Source organism: Pyrus communis, chromosome 2 (assembly GCF_963583255.1).
Source record: "Pyrus communis chromosome 2, drPyrComm1.1, whole genome shotgun sequence".
In the NCBI taxonomy this organism is placed as follows: Eukaryota; Viridiplantae; Streptophyta; class Magnoliopsida; order Rosales; family Rosaceae; genus Pyrus; species Pyrus communis.
In genome coordinates this window covers 10,730,339-10,751,287 of record NC_084804.1, presented here as the reverse complement: position 1 = coordinate 10,751,287, position 20,949 = coordinate 10,730,339, and the positions used below count along the sequence as shown (strand labels likewise).

At 35.5% G+C, this 20,949-nt stretch overlaps 1 long non-coding RNA gene across 2 annotated transcripts; it reads right to left on the bottom strand.

Moving 5' to 3' along the window:
* Positions 1–18,742: 18,742 nt before the first annotated feature.
* On the bottom strand, positions 18,743–20,218 carry LOC137724075 (uncharacterized). Of its 2 annotated transcripts, none has more exons than XR_011067168.1 (3): positions 20,143–20,218; positions 19,503–19,593; positions 18,743–18,936 (listed from the first exon to the last, which is right to left on the bottom strand). It is a non-coding gene; the product is annotated as an uncharacterized lncRNA (long non-coding RNA). The 2 variants fall into 2 exon arrangements; XR_011067167.1 differs by lacking the exon at positions 20,143–20,218 and adding an exon at positions 19,699–19,712.
* Positions 20,219–20,949: the final 731 nt, after the last annotated feature.

Here is a 20,949-nt window from a genome sequence, read left to right as displayed (position 1 = left end):
CTAAATATTTGTTATAATCTATTATTTTAATGGGATATGCAGTCTATGAAACTAATTTCAACTAACAAACCGTCAAACTTGTTTGAACATATACGAGATTTGCATACGCCAAAAATCACTAAAAATAAACTTTCGAGGATTTGGTTACAGGATGAAATCATTCGATGGTTACAAACGTATCATCATGATTTTGATGGTTTATTGCAAGGACGCTAATTCAGGATAAAACTACATACTGGACTGACCTGATCATCAAATTCGATTGATGATCTTTTAACATTTTGAAAGAAAAAAAAATGTGAATTTTTGACATTTGCCTAACGAATTTGGGAAAATTTATCGTCCAAACTTATCTAAATATTGTTGAGCAACATTACTAAATTCGTCGGGCAAACTTTCAAATTTTTCCCAAAAAATGAAACTTCCCCCCAAATTTAGGGTTTGCCTGATGAAATATTGTACAATTTGTCATGCAAAGGTATTTTCCCATCAATTTTTACGGCAAAACATTAAGTGCACGACGCCTTTTCTCTCCTACAAAATTCGTACAAAAGTCATAAATTTCACAAACTTCCTACAAAATTTCACAAATTTCATACAAAGTTCACAATATTTCACAAATTTCACTCTACCTCTAGTTCGGGTTAGAGTGACCCAGCGACAAAGATACCCAGCGACATCCAGGCGGCCATTGCCGAGTTGACGGCCTAACCCACTGTATCAGCTTCACCAGGTCGAGTACCCCGATCTGCCAGGCGTGTTTATAGCCGGAGCTGGCATGAAGTTGTGCCAGCTTAAAATCTACCTTGTTGACGACTCATAGCGCGATGCCTATTCACCAACCCCCTAAGGGCGATAGAGAACTACCAACCATGAAGTAGGTCAAATTGCAGAGAGTCTGTAGAGGCTTGGCCTCAAACCGGATTACCCGTGTCATGCAAAACAAGATCGTGATTGTTTATGATTCACGACATCGGCGAGCGGGCCTCAAAGTCAATAACCAATTGACTCACAACATTAGAGCCATCCTCTACTCCAAGCACCTCATAGTGGGCGCTTCATGGAATAAGCTCCGCTCCCAGGTGTAGAAGGAGATGATGAGACAGATCTCAGTATGTGTGGATTTTTTTTACTTTATTACTTTTACTTATTCAATGTATTTTTTAAATTAATACACTTGTTTTTTTTTTTTTCCTGTTTCATGTCAACTTCACCATCAACATGGAGTACCCGATATGTTCGAATACTTAAACTGGGTGTGGACTGAACGATACAAGGAGTGGAAGTACAAGTTGCATGTTTACTACAACACTTGTGCATCTCTTATTGAAGCTCCTACCTCCATTCTCAAGGTTTGCGGAGAGGTTAGCCGAGTGGAAGTGGATGTGCGATCATTTTTTGAGCCTCGAATTTCTATAATTAATATTTTTTTTTTGAAATTTAATTCTAATTTTCTGTTTTTTCAAATTTAATTTATTTTTTATTTAATTAATTTTTAAAATTCACATTGGAAATCGGCGACAAATAAGTCTAACCGGGAAGTGAAGCAATACTTTTATCACTCTGGTGCTCGGGACCTCACTTTTTGGGTTGAGGAACAGCATGAGATGGGTTCGCGTTTTCCGGAAGTTTAGGCTTGGGGGAAATGCATGCCAATTATAGAAACCAAGTGACTCACAACATTTATGTAAGTATTCCATTCAAATTTTTAATTTCAACATTCATTACACTTAAAATTTTTAAACTCATGTTCAATAGTCTTAGTTTATGTTTTTTTTTTTTTTTTTTTTTTTTTTTAATTTTGTAGGCTTCTATGTCGCAGAAGAAGGATAAGTATCTCACCAACCTCTCGCAACAGCAACCAGAGGTGTCTATGTAGTTGCTGATGAACGAAGTTGGGGGACAAAAAGGCAAAGATATACATGGGCGAGGAGCGGGTCGAGTTCAAGACCTTCGGGGGTCGATCTTCTACATCTAGGTCTGAGACCCCATGCAGGACATCTTGCAGACTACAACATATGGAGATGGAGTTAGTAGCCCAATGCCAGCTGGGAAAGAAGAGTGCCAGTGAAAAGAAGCTGTGCGCGTGCAAGAAGAAGCTCGGGAAGAAGTGACACGTCATCGAGAGGAGGAGTTTCGACAATACATTGCTAGGATGGCCTAGGCAACGACAACCCCTTACATTTGCCTCCCCAATCCTCTGAGCGACCTTCAGGAGCCATCCCCACCAGCCAATATAATTGAACTAATTAATTATACCAAGACAGGCCCCATGCGACTCAGCATTTGGATTCATTGTATTAAATGGAGAGTTGCATGTAATAACCCTTTTGAAGGCGGTTGAATCACCAAAAAACCGCAGGTCTCGACTGCATAAGAGAGCAGGAACACGTCACATCCAAATCTACTATCCAAAGAAGAAGACATGGAGATCTCTCATAACAAAGTCACCTTTCCATTACAACTTGGATTTTAATACTGCAGTTATGAGCACCATTCGCTTGTAAATCTCTATTCTTATTGATTGTACTTGTGTTGATAATGTACTGATTGATAAACTCCCACTGACAGAAAGTAAAATAAGTTCGTTGTATTATTTTTTCTATCGCTCAAAAGATAACAAAGTTACAAACATAAGATTTGTACTTATACAATATGTGCGAAAATAAAATAACTATCAAAGAAAAAAAGAATTTTTTTTCCTGTAATGTATTATTCTTTAGAAAGAATATATTCAATTAATTAAACGTTTGAAATGAAAATCTTCAATTGGTAAGTTGGTTTTTTTATTCAAAATGGTTTTTGAGATTTGCATAACTTATCACTTTGATCCTTGAGATTTGAAATCAATAGAAGTGGTCCCTAAATTTGTCCACCATTAATCATTTTGGTCATTCCTTATAAAAATATGTTAAATAAGGATTAAATGACAAAAATAACCTCAATTTAATAAACAACAGGCCAAAATGATTTGACAAAAATTAAGGGTATTTTTGTCATTTTATCTTTATTTAATGGAGTTTTTCAAGAAATGGTCAAAAAGATTGATGGTAGACAAACTCAGGGACCGCTTCTATTGAATTCAAATCTCAGGGACAAAGTGATGAGTTATGCAAATTTCAATGACCATTTTGGCTAAAAACCTAGTTAAGTTTGATATCTAGATGCCCATGTTAGTATTGCACATCACTTGACCATGGCATGCATGAATCCCTCGGCCATCTATTCTGCATGCATTGTTGGAATCCCACATCAGTGGGTGAAAAGAAAACAATGGGGTTACATGTGATCCACACCTCATAACCATTTTACTTCAAGAACACGTAAATGGACTTCAGGGAATGGATTGTTGTGAAGCTTCTTTCTGATGCACTTGTGATTAATATAGGCTATCAGTTATGGGTACATTAGTAGATTTAGTACCCTTCTTTACGCTGAAGATTATTTCGCTGGTTATTATTGATTCTATATTACTGTCTATACTTGATTACATAGTGCTGTCAATATCATGTCGAAATAAGGGCCTAATGGTAGTTCCATAACTAAGTTCCTCAATCTTCTCTTAATTGTTAACCATTGAGAATCAAGAGCTTAAAGAAAATCTTAGAGAAGAAGAAGGAGAGAGAAACTAACTTCTTTATTATCTTTCTTAATGACCAAGTAATACAAGCTTAGGCTATTTATACATGCATGCATGAGTAGTAACTAACTAACTATCTGGACATCTAATCTACGTACACTTGGCTCAATCCTATACATCAATTGCTATACTTTATCATCCCCCCTCAACCTCATGCCAATATTTGAAGCATAAGATTGTTACAATGAGTATGAAAGAGAGGCGCACTCAACCATTTTGTAAGGATGTCTGCAAACTATTCTTTTGAGCTGACAAACTGCAAGTCAAGCTACCATTTAGCTACTCATTCACGAAAAAAATGCACGTCAATCTCAATGTATTTGTTCTTTTGATGTTGTGCTGGATTAAACGATAGTGCAATTGCTGATAGGTTGTCACAAAACAACACTGGAACACTAAAGAAAGGCACCTGCAGAAATTGTAAGAATTGCTTGATCCAATCGAGTTTAGCAAAGGTAGATGAGAGTGCTCGATATTCAGCTTTAGTTGATGATAGAGATACTGTGAACTGCTTCTTTGAAGACCATGAAATCGGATTAGAACCAAGAAACACCACTATGCCAGTTGTAGAGCGTTGGTCATTTGGATCACCGGCCCAATCAGCATCACTAGATACTTTTAACATCAAATCACCTTTGTGATATGAAATACCATGATCCATAGTGCCCTTGAGATATCGAAGTATTCGTTTAACAGTAGTGAAATGAGATACCATAGGCTGTTGCATGAATTGGCAGACTTGATGAATATAAAAGGTTATGTCAAGCCTTGTAAACATAAGGTATTGTAAGGCACCAACCACATTTTGATAGAGGCTAGGATTCCCATAAACTTCACCATCATCCTTCAATAAATGATTGTAGGGTAGACAAGGTGTGTCACAAGGCTTTGACTCAAACATCTCAGTCTTTTCCAACAAATCCTTGATATATTTGGCCTGAGATAAGAACAAAGCAGATGCAGTCTTGGTAATTTGTATCCCCAAGAAATAATGTAACAAGCCAAGATCTTTAATATCGAACTCAATTGTAAGGGAATCAATAACATGTTGCATAGAAGCATTGTCAATCTCTGTGATGATTATATCAACATATAGCAGAAGCACTACAATTGCAGAATCAGTTTTCTTAACAAACAAGGATGAATCCGAGTATGTATTCTGAAATCCCAACTGAGGCAAAAAAGTTGTAAATCGTTCATTCCAAACTCTAGGTGCCTGTTTCAAGCCATATAAAGATTTGTGCGGTTTGCAAACTAGATTGGAATTGGTGGAATCTTCAAAGCCTGGTGGTTGATCCATATACAATTCTTCCTGCAACATCCTATGTAAAAAAGCATTTTTGACATCAAGCTATTTGAGATGCCAATCATAATAAGCTGCAAAAGCCAGTACTAATATCACAGTGGTTGGTTTGACAAAAGGACTAAAAGTCTCTCCATAGTCAAGTCCTGGTTCTTGACTAAATCCCTTTGCTACCAACCTGGCTTTATGCCTTACAACTAAACCATCATAATTCTTCTTCAACTTAAACACCTATTTACACCCTACTAGATTCTTTTCAGGTGGCATAGGAACCAATGTCCATGTGCCTTGTTGATGTAATGCTGCAATCTCTTCCTTCATAACTTGTAACCAAACTGGAACCTGAAGTGCTTTCTTGTAAGATAAAGGGTCAGTCATATAGAGATCAGAAGTGAGAGATTGTTGGAGTGAAGCACTAAGAGTTTTCTTCTTGACAATACCACTCTTACTTCATGTCTGCATTTGATGAATATTGAGTGGTGGAATGTCGAGCACCATTTGTAATGAATCTGGCTGAAATGCAAAAGTGATAACTGAATGCTCAGAAGCATAGACGTGAACCATAAGGATTAGAGAAGAGGAATGTGATGTGCCAGTAATGGATGGTGATGGAGAAATGGTATTAGGGTATTGTATTGGATAGGGAGAAGATAAGGAACCTGTGAAGGGTGACACTGGTGAAGAGGTAGATGGTTCAGTTCGAGGGTGGATATCTGATGATGGAATAGGTGACTGTGAAGAATATGAAGTGACTACATTATTTGAAGTAACCGCAGGTAGTAAAATATGAGACTGTTATTTCTCTGATGTGATACAATTGAATTGAGAATGAGTTAATAGAGCTGTATAGGGAAACTCAGTTTCATCGAAGACAATATGCCTGGAAATGTACATCCTTTTCTTAGACACTTCATAACAAATATATCCTTTGTATTTGGTGGCATATCCCAGAAAAATACACTTAGTTGTTTTTTGTTGCAGTTTGGTAGAATTATATGGTCGGATGAGAGGAAAACATGTGCACCCAAATACCCTAAGGTGAGATATAACAGGTACTTGACCAAATAAGATTTCAAAAGGTGACTTATTGGATATCATTGGAGAAGGCATTCTGTTGATAAGATATGTAGCTGTTCGACAAGCATGAAACCAGAAATAAGGTGGAAGTTTAGCTGTTTGTAATAGGGTAATGGTTGTCTCAACAATATGCTTATGATTTCTCTCAGCAAGGCCATTTTGTTGTGGTGTATGTGGGCAGGTGTTATGGTGTTCAATACCCTTGCTCACCAAGAATGATTGAAAGGCTTTACTGATATACTTCCCCCCCCCCCCCCCCCAATCACTCTAAAAAACTTTAATAGGTGCAGAAAATTGAGTGCAGACATATGAATGAAAAGCCTTGAAAGTAGCAAACAAATCCGATTTATTAATTAAAGGGAAAATCCAATAGTGTCTTGTACATTCATCTATGAAGGTTACATAATACCTATAACCTTCAAATAGAAACACAAGGTGTAGGACCCCAAAGGTCACTGTGAATACAGGTAAAATGGTGTATAGACTTATTGACACTAGGGTGAAATGGCAATTTCCAAAACTTGCCTTCCAAGCAATTGTGGCACATTACAGGTAAAGAGTTCTTAGGAGATGAAACATTAGACTTATTTAACAACAGAGACACAATACTATTTGTTGGATGACCTAATCTGTTATGCCAAAGAGTGGAAGTAAAAAAGTTGACCAAGAAATGCAGGGGCTTTGTAATTGGTGGTTGCAGAAGCAAGGAAAGGTATGCGATATAGACCATTACTGCACATTCCTTTGTAGAGAATCCTTCCTGTGGCCTTGTCCTGAATCCAAAAACAAAATGCATCGAAAATTAGCCAGCAATTATTGTCCAAGCAAATTATATGCACTGACAATAAGTTTTGTGTCAGTTTAGGGACATAGAGCATAAAATTTAGTTTGATTGGATGTATAGATGGCTTAAGTATAGTACTGCTTGTATGAGACACTTACAAACCTTCACCATTAGCAGTTTGAATGACTTCTTTGTTGGATAAGATAGGGTGCTCAAATTAGCAGTCATGTCATTGGTAGCTCCTGAATCAGTAAGCCAAACATGAGAGGTCAATGGAGCTGTGTAGAGGGACTTGGCTGAGACATCATAGTATGTAAAGCATGTGGATGATATTGTTGTTGATGAAATGGAGTATGAGGATGTGAAGCTGCCATATGTAAGTGTGGAGAATAAGACTGCATTGATGAACTTATCATCTGAGATTGATGAGCAGAATTGTGGTAACCAACAAAATTAGGGCCCTTTTCATTGTAGAAGCAGTACCAAGTACTGTGGTTATGTCTGCCATATATGTTACAAGTGGATTTCAGGAAGTTTTGAGTGACAAAACGTTGCAGTATGGCCTTCAGAGTTACACAATTGACATGGATTCAGTGGAAGAGCATTGGAAGCCCCATGGTATTGTGTTGGAGAATGACCAAGTACACCTGGAGTTGGTGTAGGAAACACATGTGTTTGAGTTGGAAGCATCTATTTAGGTGCAAATGACCTCAAGTTGTTATAATATCTCCCTCTACCTCTATTTTTATTGCCATTGTAAGATCTGAAACCGCCATTAACAAAGTTAGATTGGCTATATCCTCGAGAACCATTTGACTGATTTGTAGCTACCATTGCAGTCATTAATGGGGCAGTTGTAGAATTTTCAACAATGATCTCTTTAGCAAGCAACTGAGATCGAAATTCCTTAAGAGTAATGACACTTTCACGGCCTCTAATAACTGTTCGAAATGTATTATACTCTGTAGGTAACCCATTTAAGGCAAGAATAACAATGTCCTCATCAAGAAAGTAAACCCCAGCAACAGATAAGTAGTCTATGGCTTCCTTAATTCTATGCAAATACTGAGAAACAGAGTCTGCACCCTTCTTAGTAGTCTGAAGATTTGATTTCATTTGAAAGATACTAGTTTTAGAAACAGTTAAGAATTGTTCTTTCAATCGAATCCATAAATCTCTTGAACTAGTGCTTTTAATTGCATAAGATAAAGCAACAGGTGAAAGAGTAGCAATGATTAATTGCATAATAGCCCTATCATGCATTCTCCATAAGATAAACTCATCAGTTTCAGGAATTGGGGATGAATTAGAAGAATCAGTACCAAAATCACCTAATGCGGATGAATGTTGAGGCGGTCGAGGTGTCAAACCATCAGCAAACCCAAGAATGCCATTGCTTTCCAGAAGGAGTTGCATCTAGAATTGCCAATTCAGGTAATTGGAATCATCAAGTTTGACATCAACCGACGTTGAAATCATTAAGACAAGAGCGGTGATCGAAGATTGGAGGAGCTAAAGTTGCGATGCAATCACCATATTGCACCAAGATCAGGGCTTGCAGAAACAATAGAAAACCCTAGAACTCACCGAGAATGAATCTTTTCAAGAAATCGAAGAAGAAATCCAGAAATTTGCAGGGAAAATTGAAGAATTACAGAAGATCGCAGAGGAAGACGAAGAAAGAAAGAGATGAAGATGATGATGACGGTAGCGGAAGCAATGCAAGGACCAAAGAAGCTTGGTTAAGCGATCAAGGCGATTGATACCATGTTAACCATTAAGAATCAAGAGCTCATAGAGAATCTTAGAGAAGAAGAAGGAGAGAGAAACTAACTTCTTTAATATCTTTCTTAATGACCAAGTAATACAAGCTTAGGCTATTTATACATGCATGCATGAGTAGTAACTAACTATCTGGACCTCTAATCTACGTACACTTGGCTCAATCCTATACATCAATTGCTACACTCTATCATTAATTACCATATGACAAACTATTTTTTTGATGACACGGGATGTAGATAATCAGTAATGGGAAGCTGAAAAGTGCTGAACATCGGGCAGTGACGAGTTCAAGTAATGCCCGGACATCTGCTGCATTTTCATCGCACCTTCAGACGATTGCATTGTAGAACCTGCTGGAGATCTTATTAATGCAAGCAATCCACGACTCTTTAGACCCTTTCAATACAAAGAATTCATTATGAACTATGTTACGAAGCAGGGCAAAACTGAAGTTGTTCTAGAACCCTTTAAGCTCCATGCTTAGTTAATTATGAAGCTGTGACTGGGGAAAACACAAATTTATTTGGGTGGCAATGGTCTCAAATTTATTTGGTTGGGTTAATAAATATTGTAAAATTTGTAAAATAGAGTACTTTTTATTGGAAGTACTACCTATGTACTAGTATTTGTGTTCAACCATTGCGAGATATGATTGACATTAATTAATCATTAAGTTATTTAGACTTTGAATTCTTCCTTTGATCATCAAGTTAACATTGTTCAAGGACTTCTTTGAGCTGTCTGCATGCAGAAGAACGCTTACCAAATTGGTCTTAGATATCGGTACGAAGGAGCTGCCGGGCAGTACTATGGCACAGTACCACAACTAATTGAATTCCAACATATATTTGCAAAAATAATTTTAATCAACTCAAGAGTTTCTCTTGGATCTATAGATATGTCAAACCCATCACATAAAACAGCAAGTAAAATCTTTATTCAAAACTGTTATCAGTTCCTCTTACATACGCACCCATAACAAACAAACAAACAAAAAATTATGTCATAAGTAGGATATAACGAATCAAACTCCTAAGTTCTAAATAATCTCAACTTGAAACTCCATCCTTCTCTTGGTAGCCCTAATATTACTTCTTTAACTCAATTTGCTCCTTCATTGAATCTTTTATTCAAATCACGTTTTGGAGCTCTCTTAAGATCAACTCCCTAATTGCGAGGTCGGTACTTTTTCGGTGCTGGTAGGCATGACACATTTTGTAGTCACATTAATCTGCTTCCTTTAGTTGTTGGGGTTGTTGAACCTACTTCAGACAAATTGATAATTAAAATCGACTAAAGTGTACACTATTTCGCACCAATCAAACACAAGGAAAATTGTTTAAGCTCGGGCTTGAAGTAACATTGTTTGTTCTGTTCCGCTAGTGACAATTGGTTCCAATTAGGTTGAGATTGTTCATGCTAATCTAATGTTACTGTCCGCATTAAATATCTATACAAGGCTTCAAGTTGAAGTATTGTTGTTCTGCATTGTCGGTATCATTATTGGATCTGTTTGAATTGGATGTCAATTAAGTTCAGTTTAGTTGGTAAGAGTTGGGTTTCGAATGAACTAAATGTGTGATCTAGATAGGAAGTACTTGGTGCTGCCTCATATTCTGGGTGTATAGATGCTTATTACATTTTCTGAGACCTCACTGGTTGAGGAATTTATCTTTGTTGATTAACAGAATTTTGACCGAGAGGTGTGCCAAAAACTTGTCTTTTTGGATTTCCGTAATTGGGGATATAGGGTTAAATGCTTGTATTACTAGGATTTGGATCCTCTCTTGAGCTAATGGAGAGGATCCTCCTGACCCATCATCGTGGACCGTTGGATTTTTATCAAACGGTTATAATTATTATAATTTTAAAGGGACCCCATTGTTTGTAACCGTTGGATAAAAATCCAACGGCCCACGATGATGGGTTAGGAGGATCCTCTCCATTAGCTCAGGAGAGGATCCAAATCTGTATTACTAGACCATGTTAATGAGGAGTGTACGCTTTTCCGTAACTCGGAGAGGGAGGGAAATCAGCATGCAGAGTTACTACGATGGTCTAGTCCACAGCAAGTACCCACCCAGGGACTTTCCTGAATAAGTTTGTTATAAATGTCGTGAAATCAGGGTATAAGAATTTGGATTGAGTATGGCCATTGTTTTCTTGCACCATGGGAAAAATATGTGTTGTATGTAAGATATATTTTGAAATCATAAGAGCAATAACAAGACATTAGGATCATAAATACAGTAACGAAATCGACATGAAAAGGAAATAAATTTATCTGTAGAATTCGGAGACATGGTTATGAAGATGAAGCCATTGATAAACTCTAGGTTGTCTTCTCCTTCCAATACTCTAAAATATCTCACTACTATATGAATAGGTTTTTAGTATTTTGAGGAATTCAACGTATGGAAGTAGGGACTTAACCTAGTATTTATATACCATTAGGGTTCCTTATTAGCCGGCCTATTAACAGCCAAGAAGGTCAACCCTATCACCTTGACTGAGTCCTTCCAATACTCCACAATTGTTATCTAACTAGGACTCTTAATTTACTCGAATTGCACATCATTGAATAATCAAGTGATTTATTCCTCAAGTAAACCAATTGTCACACATTGCCATTCACAAAACTTTACATTGTATGTGTAAGTGTGCGTGAGAGAGAGCCGGAGAGAGAGAAATCTGACTGAAAGTATCAAGATTTTATTTGATTACGAAACCTAATGTGCTAATACTAGCTCTTAATGATTTTTTTTGTGAGAATATCCGAGGCACTTGGCTTGCTGGAAATCTTTAGGTGGCTTGGCCGTATGTGATATATGACTCCACTTTAATACTGTGGATTTTTCCGGAAAGAAACAACTAAGAGAGGGAACGCTCTTGAAGTCATTCTGATTTGCTATGACTTCGTTTGTGTTTATACTTTTTCAGGATGAATGCTATCTCTATTTTCACCACAAGGTGAATGCAGAGGATAGAGCTTGAAATCTTCATGTGTTCATTTATATTGAACTACGAAAAACTTATTATTCTGGTTACAGAAAAGTTCTAAAGTTTCACAATTTGAGGGATACGTGATGACTTCGTTTGGATGGTTACGGCAATTTAAATTTATGACTTAAATGGCACACGTTCTACCAGGACATAACGCAGTGATGCTTTAGTTTACTTTTCCTATTTGATTGCTTGTGGTTCACACAAGCGAAAATCTTGTTTTTCTTAAGTAATATATTTAAAGTATTGAGAAATGCATGGTTTTATGGGACTATCAGTAGTTTAGTACAAGCAATTCTCTTATGGGATCACATTCTTTTATGTTCACTTTTGTGTATGCTTATTGATGTCTTTTTGGACGCATGCATCTACCCCCAGTTTATGTCCTTTGAATTTCTTCCCCGTTGTTATTTATATGATCTTTGAATGTTAATTTTATTTTTTGCTTATGTTGTTTCCACATAATAGTTGAAGTGTTGCTGTCTACCGCATTGCAGATGTGACATGGCTTCAAACCGTTGGCGTAAGGAGTCACGTATACCAAGACAGGTCCCATGCGACTCAGCATTTGGATTTGTTGTATTGAATGGAGAGTCGTATGTAATAACCCTTTTGAAGGCAGCTGAATCAGCAGAAATCCGAAGGTCGCAACTGCATAAGAGAGCGGGAACACCTTACATCCAAATCTACCATCCTAAGAAGAAGACATGGAGATCTCTCATAACAAAGTCACCTTTCCATTACAGCTGGGATTTCAATACTGCAGTTATGGGCACCATTCGCTTGTGAATCTCGATTCGTATTGCTTGTACTTGTGTTGTGCTGATAATTGTACCGATTGATGTGCAGCGCTGTCTATATTGGTTCATTGAGGTCATTGCTGCTAGCATATTTGTATAGTCTTGAATGTACAGCTAGCAGACCGATACAAATACCCCACCTGTTAGTAAAGCGGTAATTAGATAAGGTTGAATACATTTGAGTTTCATATATTGTATGAGTTCTTTTCCTAGAGAACAGATAAATATGTGTGCATGTGTGTGTGTGTGTAATTAAGTCCTGTTGAATAGCTTTGTTGCTTGTTCACCAATCAATCTTTCCCCTTTTCGTGTTACATCTATAGTTGATCTGTTTATTATGATTTCCAAGTCCGGTTTCTGGGTTTGTAGCTTCATCGAGTATTTACTCCGCCGTACTTATGATACTTTACAACCAAGGACAGAATCAGACTCTCATTTCCCCCTCCCTTTTGAGAACAGTAAAACGGCTCGTGTTAGAAACTGTAGTCGTTTTCCCATCAAATGAAGTCTTTTCGGAAATTTCAACCAAAAAAAAAAAAAAAAGAATGTCGTGTAACAAGTGAAGCGTGGGCAAAAGTTGAGACTAAAATGCAGAGATTCCAAGTAAAGAAACGTTTCCACCAAGTTTGTTGAGTTCCCCAATTTTGTAATACATGACGAGGCGACTAGTGCGGCTAAAGAAGACTTGACTGGCCGTGAAGAATGGTGTATAAGTCCAAACTCAAACCAGATACAGCGTTAAACCGCAACATGTATCGCAAGTTTCATTTTTATACATCTATGACTTCAAACCTGAGATATAGTAAATTCAAAGTCCTAACATACAACCACCAAGTCAACCCAAAATATTTTATTAACATTTTGGTCAAACGTTCCGGAGAAAAAGGAGGGAATCTGCTTTCTTGCCAGAGATACATTCCTTTGTATTAGTTGCACTCATCATGTGACATGTAAACATAAAATGATATATCTCTACGACACTAATCATGTGACCTGTAAACGTAAAGAGATATCTCTGTTGTATGTCTCGAAGTGAAGGTGTTGCAAGGTTCATAGTAAGTGCAAAGAAGCATATATTGTGGTCTGATTTTGATTTCTTTGTGCCTCAAAATGCATGCCAATAATATAATGAAAAATTATTTGTAAGACTCGTGCTAATACATGTAAGGAGAGATTCAAACTTAAGAAATTTGAAAATACCATGACACAAGTGGATCGATAATACCATGACGGTGGACAATCATATCCTAAAATCTCCCCGGACTCAACTAATAGCCGATACCAAGTTTTTGATATTTGGACAAGCTGTGGATTTCAGGTTTTGATATCTTTGTACACGAAATAAAATACTGCATCCCATTATGGAAAAAACGTTCTCTTTAGTTGCAAAACTTCCAATGTGTTATCACATTATTGGAGCAGAGGGTCTCATCTTTGTGCCACGTATGCGTACTAATAGAGTATTTGAGGAAATCATAACAGAATGACGAAATTGATGTGCAGTGGTAGATTTCAGGAACAACATTGACTGATTTGGAAATTGAGAGATCAAAAGGAGGAGCTTGATCAATTTTTTCAGGTTACATAAATTGACTTCAAATTTTTCCCTTGATCATTAAGTTATACCTCGCTTCAACTTCCAATTAGTATGTTTTGTGTCATCTCTAGTTAACGAATGTTACATTAAGCAGGGAAAAAAAAAACCCTGGAATATCAGAAAAATATGTTCAAGAAGTTCTTTGAGTTGTCTGCATGCAGAAGAACGCTTACCAAATTAGTCTCAACAGCCAATTAGATATCGGTGTGTAGGAGCCGCCGGGCAGTACTACCTACTTCAGAATATTGCCGAACGAAATTCTACAGAGAAAGGACAGCTTAGTCCTACAGAGAAAGGCTCGACAAAAAAATTCTACTTAAGATATTTTTATTCATGACTTCTTGTACCTACCATAAAACAATTATTAAATCCTAACAGTAACATATATAATAATACTCAAACTCTTAAATCCTAATTATTAACTTTAACTCGAATTTCATCCTTCTCTTGTGAGCTATAAAATACTTAACTCAATTAGCCCCTTCATTGAAGCTTTTATTATAATCACGTTTTGGGACTTCCTTAGGCTCAACTATGTTATTGGGAGGTCGATATTTTTTCGGTGATGGCAGGTATGGCACATTTTCCGATCACATTAATCAGCTTTTTTAAAGTTAGTGGAATTCTTGAACCTACTTCAGGCATCTTTATCACCGAAACAAGCTAAAACATACATTACTCCCCAACAAACAAACACAAGGAAAATTAAAGCCATCTAAAAGCCAAGTACTCAAGAAAATTAAAGGTAGATGTTTTGACAATAGTAAGACCTTTATTTACACTGTAGTGTGTTATAGGCTAGTTTTCTTTCCCAAAAGCAAAGGAACACTTAGGCTAAGAAAAATTGAAGCTTTCCAAACTATAATAGGAATATAGCTTAATCCTAAAAAATGGGGAGAGAACCTAAACCCAAAGGATAAGTCCGGTAACGGAGAGATGGGCAAAAATACAAAAATACAAAAATGATGTGTCACAACTTACTAATAAGAAATAAGCACATTAATCAAAACTTAAATAAAAACCTAATGTTCAATGACCACGTCATATGGTTTACAACATATAATTTAAATAGATGATCTCGCTAACAATATTACCCAAACAATAATAAAACAAAGAATACCTTTTCTTTTCCTCAAGAACTTCTAGTCAACAAAAAGTCAATTGATTTCATTAAACTCCCCACTGATAGAAAGTGAAATAAGTTCTTTGTATAATCTCTTGATGTGTCCTTAATTCAAAATAACTAATGTGCATTTTATTTAATGTTTTCCATTAAATATTTAAATTTATTAACATACAAATTTTAATTTATTTTTTTTGACCAAAAAAGAATTTTTAATTTATTAATTTTATTTAACATTCTTCAAACTTGAAAGACTCAATTAATGTACCTAAATGTTAGTACCGAAATGAATTATATTGAACTAATGTATTTAAATGTTTGTACCGAAATATATGCACCGAAATGTTTTATATTAAATTAATGTACCTAAATGTGTGTACTGAAATGTATACACCGAAATGTATTATATTAAATTAATGTAACTAAATGTTTGTATTGAAATGTATGTACTGAAATGTGTGTATCTAAATGTATACACCGAGTTATAATGAATTTAATGTACCTAAATGAAGAAGACAAAGTACATAGAAATATATTGTATAACATAAATTAGTTTATCTAAATGTTTACAACAAAATATATTACGATAAATGAAATGAAAATGAAAATTATAATGAAATAAAATTAATACATTAAAAATTAGGAAGAAAAAGAGAAATAATTTAAAAAATCAAAATATAATTAATAAATGAGGTAATTAATGTATCAAGGGACTAAAATTAGATTTTGATCTTACTTATGATTTTAATCTAAAAATCATCTTTGCCCAGGATTAAAATGAAATTTTTTATATCTAAAATCTCTCAGATGGAATGAGACTTACAATACATAGAAACTTTTTTCTTTGTTTGTAATACATAATTAAATTGTACTTGACACACCGCGATCCAAAAATTGATCCCGAGCTGGGATGTGATAGTACTTGTCATGGATCTCCAATATTATTATGGATCATAGTAAACCGAGTGAGAAATTTGGGAATTGATCAAATTCATTTGCTTCCTTGGCAAACTGATGAGAACTGAGAACTAAAGCATATGGTGGGGAAGCGTTTACAAGGACCTTTGAAAGTTTGTAGTATTCGGTGTGCTAACCTTTTACACGACATGAATATAAAAAAGTTGAATTTTATCGTTGATCACTGAAGTCCCATTTGACCTTAAATTAATATGTCATGCATGATATGAAGAATGACTAGATTAGTTTCTATTATGATTTGGTGTAATAAACTATATAATACTCTTGCACTCTCACGAGGAAATGCACACACCATACCTTTTTTCAGATAACGTATTTTCATTATATAAATTTTATAATCGAAACTATTCAATTTTTTAACGTTAAAGGATAAATATCGAAACTATTTAATTTCTTAACTTTCTTAATACAAACGATATTTCTCCTTTAACGCCACCAAGGAGAAAGGAGAGGGTATGAACCCAAGACGGAGTGAATTAAAGAAAAATGCCCTATCTGTAAAGGCAATTCACTATTTACCTGAACACATATAAATATGTGTAATGCTAGGGAGATCAAATTGCTAAACCAAATTTTGTAAACCAAATGATGTAGATGTGGATGTGGATGATTAGGTTATTACATAAGCATTGATTAGCATGCTTCAATCTTATCGGTGACATCATTTTGTTTGCAATTTTAGTTTAAAATTTTGGTCCCTAGCATTATCCTATAAATATATTAACCATCCCAACTAATCACCTCACAATATGGAGACACATGGCATACACAAAGTGATCACATTTGTCACTTAATATTATAACCCAAAAAAAGACTTGACTTTGCTTACTTGCCTATATTTTGCATGTAAATTTTCTTAATGATCAAGGGCGGAGCCAGGATTTTTTCTTGGGTGTACTAGCTGAAATTAGTACCACATAATTATATGTTCATTTTTTTTTTTTGCCTATGTAAAATTATATAATAATCAACATGAAACAACAATGATAAAATATAAACTTTTCTAAAAATTGTAACCTAATCGACAAATTCAAGAACCATATAAATCTCAACAAAAAGCAAGAAAATTGTGGAGCTATAGGTTTAATGGTTGATTAAAAAAATCTTTTTTTTTCCTTGAGTAAGAAGCACAATGGCTAGATTGCATAGTGAAAAAAGTCTCTTCCTTTTTTTTTTTTGTCAAATGAGATATTAGTTAGATTAGATGTTAGATTAGGAAGCTAACAGGGTTCAAATCCATGTTGTGGTGCAAGGGTAACACTCCTCTCCACCACTGTAAAAGGATGGGAATAGAGAGAGAACTCATTTTATTTTTCGCATAAAAAGTATTATTTATTACCTATCATGCACTAAGTATACATTAAATATTAATCTGCATTAAAATTGAGTGGGTTATATAGACTACATGCATTAACATAAATAGTTAAAGCATGAATTTACAAAAAACCTCCCTTGGCTATAGCCCACCTAAGCCTTGCAGGTGGCTCCACCATTGTTAATGATTATTTTCAATTTTTAAAATGATGCAAAACAACGTTAATTAGTTTAAATCAAACTCAGTGGGGAGGAGCCCCTCAGCACTACGGTCTGGTGGTATTCCTCTTCGCTTAGAAGTGAGAGGTCTAGGTTTGAATCTCGTGGATAGAGAATTCGACACCAAATTAGGCTCCCATTATGTGGCTTAGCCGAACTCTCCCTCCCATAATGTAAAAATATCGATATACTAAAAAAAAATAATAATAACTCAATGGGGAGGAGCGTATGGATTAACACCAAAACCAAGGATTCAACTAACAGCTAGCGTGCGCCAACTGTTTGATATATATTTTTAACTTGATGCTCCACAGTCCACAGGCATATAGTTCATGATACTGCATGACATTGTAAAAGAAGAAAACGTTCATATGTTATTGCATGACTCACGTTATTAATGCTTATTAATTTCAGATATCATGTAATGTTAGGTACTGTCGTACATGCACTTTTTGTGAACTGAAATATTTAGTTGAAAGGATTGGTGTTGGCTTCAAATTGCACTACTAGAAATTTCCACTTTGCCGACAAAATTAGTTTGTCGGCAAAAGTCAAAATTCGTCGGCAAAGAGCCTTTCCCAACAAAAAATTTTGTCGGCAATTTTGTCGCTAAAAGCATGTCGCGCAAGATCTTTCTCGACGAATCTTAATATTTCGTTGGCTCATTTTTAAGGCGACAAATCTCAGCCGTCAAACTGTGCCCGTCACCAAACCAACATTGTGACAAAATATTTTGTCAACATAGGTTGTTTTTTCACGATGAAGTTATTTGTCGGCTTAGTGATCTTGTCGCGACAAAACATTTTGTCGGCTAAGTAATCTTGTCGCGACAAAATGGTTTTTCGGCTACGTAGTCCTATGCCAACAAACTGGTTTGTTGGCTCAAATTACTTGTGTAGACAAAATAATTAGTTGGTTGAATCTTTTGTGAACAAAAACATTTGTCGGCTAATTGTTTTTGTGCCGACAAAACATGTCAAGTCCAATATTTTCTAATTTTTATTCACATTTGTTTTTAATAATATTTTTAACCATCACAAACAAGCAAGCTTAAGAGATCGAGAAGGGGCGTGAATGAAGAATTAATGTAGGAACAACACAAAATTCATGTAATTTAAAATAATGTAAGGTTCACAATTCGGTTTAGTTACAAAATACAAAAAAATCTATATTTTCATTTCGACATTACTATAATATAGATAAAATATCCTTAAGTATCACCATTCTCACTATAGTCCTCATCACGTTGATATTCAGCATCATGAAAATGGGAAACGATTAGGATCATCATGAAACATTCCAGTATCAAACAACTGTAGAAGAAAAACAAATTAAAAAAACTTGATTAGCAAACTTTAAGGGTGCTAAATATCATTGACACTAAGGAAATGCAAGGCCACACTAGAGTGGTATTTCTAAACAAATAACTTATGAAACCATAAATGTGTAAACAGCAAGATAAAGATATCTACTAATCAAGTTAACTTACCAACACCATGCAGCATCACAACCTAGAAAAATTACATGTTTAATAGATACCAGGTAATAATCAAGTTAGCATCAACTACTTATACGTAATTCATCACTGTAAACAACAAGATAAACATAACAGCAAGGCAACATGATTCTCACACTCTGTAAACAAGGCAACATGATAAGTAGATGATATAAATCCTTGAAAGGTCTATAATGTATATAAACATAACACTACCAACCTAGCTAAGTAGGTTATAACTCTAGAACATAAGCATATGCACCTGGAAACATAAATAAACGATACTAAAGCACCCTAATTCATCACTGTTTATAATCTTTATCAGTGTAAACAAGAAGATATAGACATCTACTAATCAAGTTAATCCTCAAATATCAAAATTACCTGGCATGAATGATCCTCACACTGGTCTCCATGCCGTGCTGATATCAGTTGTAAGCTATCTAGCTCAGAATTCCACTTAGCCATAGACAACCTGCAAGTGTTATAGAAAGGAAAAACAAATATGTCAAACCTAAACCACAATATCGAATAATTACATTGGAAATCTGGAATTAAAGTCAAGGGACATTGTTTTTACCAATATTATACAAATGGATGCCCAAATCAACCAAAAATTGGAAACCTAGATCATAAAACTCGAACCCAAATGAAATAGTTCAATTAAGAACATGTTTTTCATCCATATATGCGATTCAATCAAAGCAAATACAATTATTTCATTTTGCAATAAAAACATGGAAAACAAATACAAAAACAAACAAACAAGTTAGCAAACTAATGTGATAAGGAAAATGCATATACAAAATGACGAAATTATTTAGACAAAAACACAATGAGTAAAATAAATACGGACTTACTAATAATCCAGATCACTCGATTCGGATTTCGTATCCATTCCCTGTCCATGGCATATAAAGTATCTACTCCCTGTTTACAAATTTAATTTTACATGCAACATTCATTAGGACCAGCAATCAAACAATGAATAAGATAGGCTGAGGGTGACGGTGTAACAACATACCTTACCAAAGAAAGCAGCTAGCCTAGAATATAATCAGATTCTTCAGTATATAAGCCCAGCCTTGTAACCGCCCTCTGTATAGGAAAATTGAACAAATTTAGAGAGAATTAGAAGGGGAAGAACCCACAATATACTCGCAAAAGAACCCACAATATACTAGCAAAAGAACCCAGTAAAAAAATTGAATGGAAGGTAAAACAATTGCAGATGAGAATTAGAAGGGGAAGAACCCACAATATATACTCGCAAAAGAACCCACAATATACTCGCAAAAGAACCCAGTAAAAAAATTGAATGGAAGGTAAAACAATTGCAGATGAGAATTAGAAGGGGAAGAACCCACAATATACTTGCAAAAGAATCGAAAAAGAAAATTGAAAACCCTAAGAGAATTACACAGAAAACTGATGGGTTTATCCATCAGAAACGTAAATTGAAGATAACAATTAGGAGGGAAAAACCTTTTTAGGCTTTGACTTTGACGATGGTTTCGATTTCCACCGGAAGAAGGCTGTCGGTCTGTCTATTTGCAACGACGGAGATGGAGGTGGAGAAGGAGATGAAGGTGGAGCGGGAGAGGAAGAGGGAGAAGGGTGGGACGGAGAGAGTTAACTGCTTCATGGACTAAATTCTTAATTTTTTTTTTTTCAACTCGGCGCCTCCTTTTAATTTGTTAAATACTGTTTTCTTAAAGTTTAGAATTGTGAGTGACATGCTATGCATGCTACATTCAAATAGCACTGGCTAGCGATTCATGCAATTAAATTTTGTCTTGTACTGATTTCTAATTTTAATAGACGGTTCTTA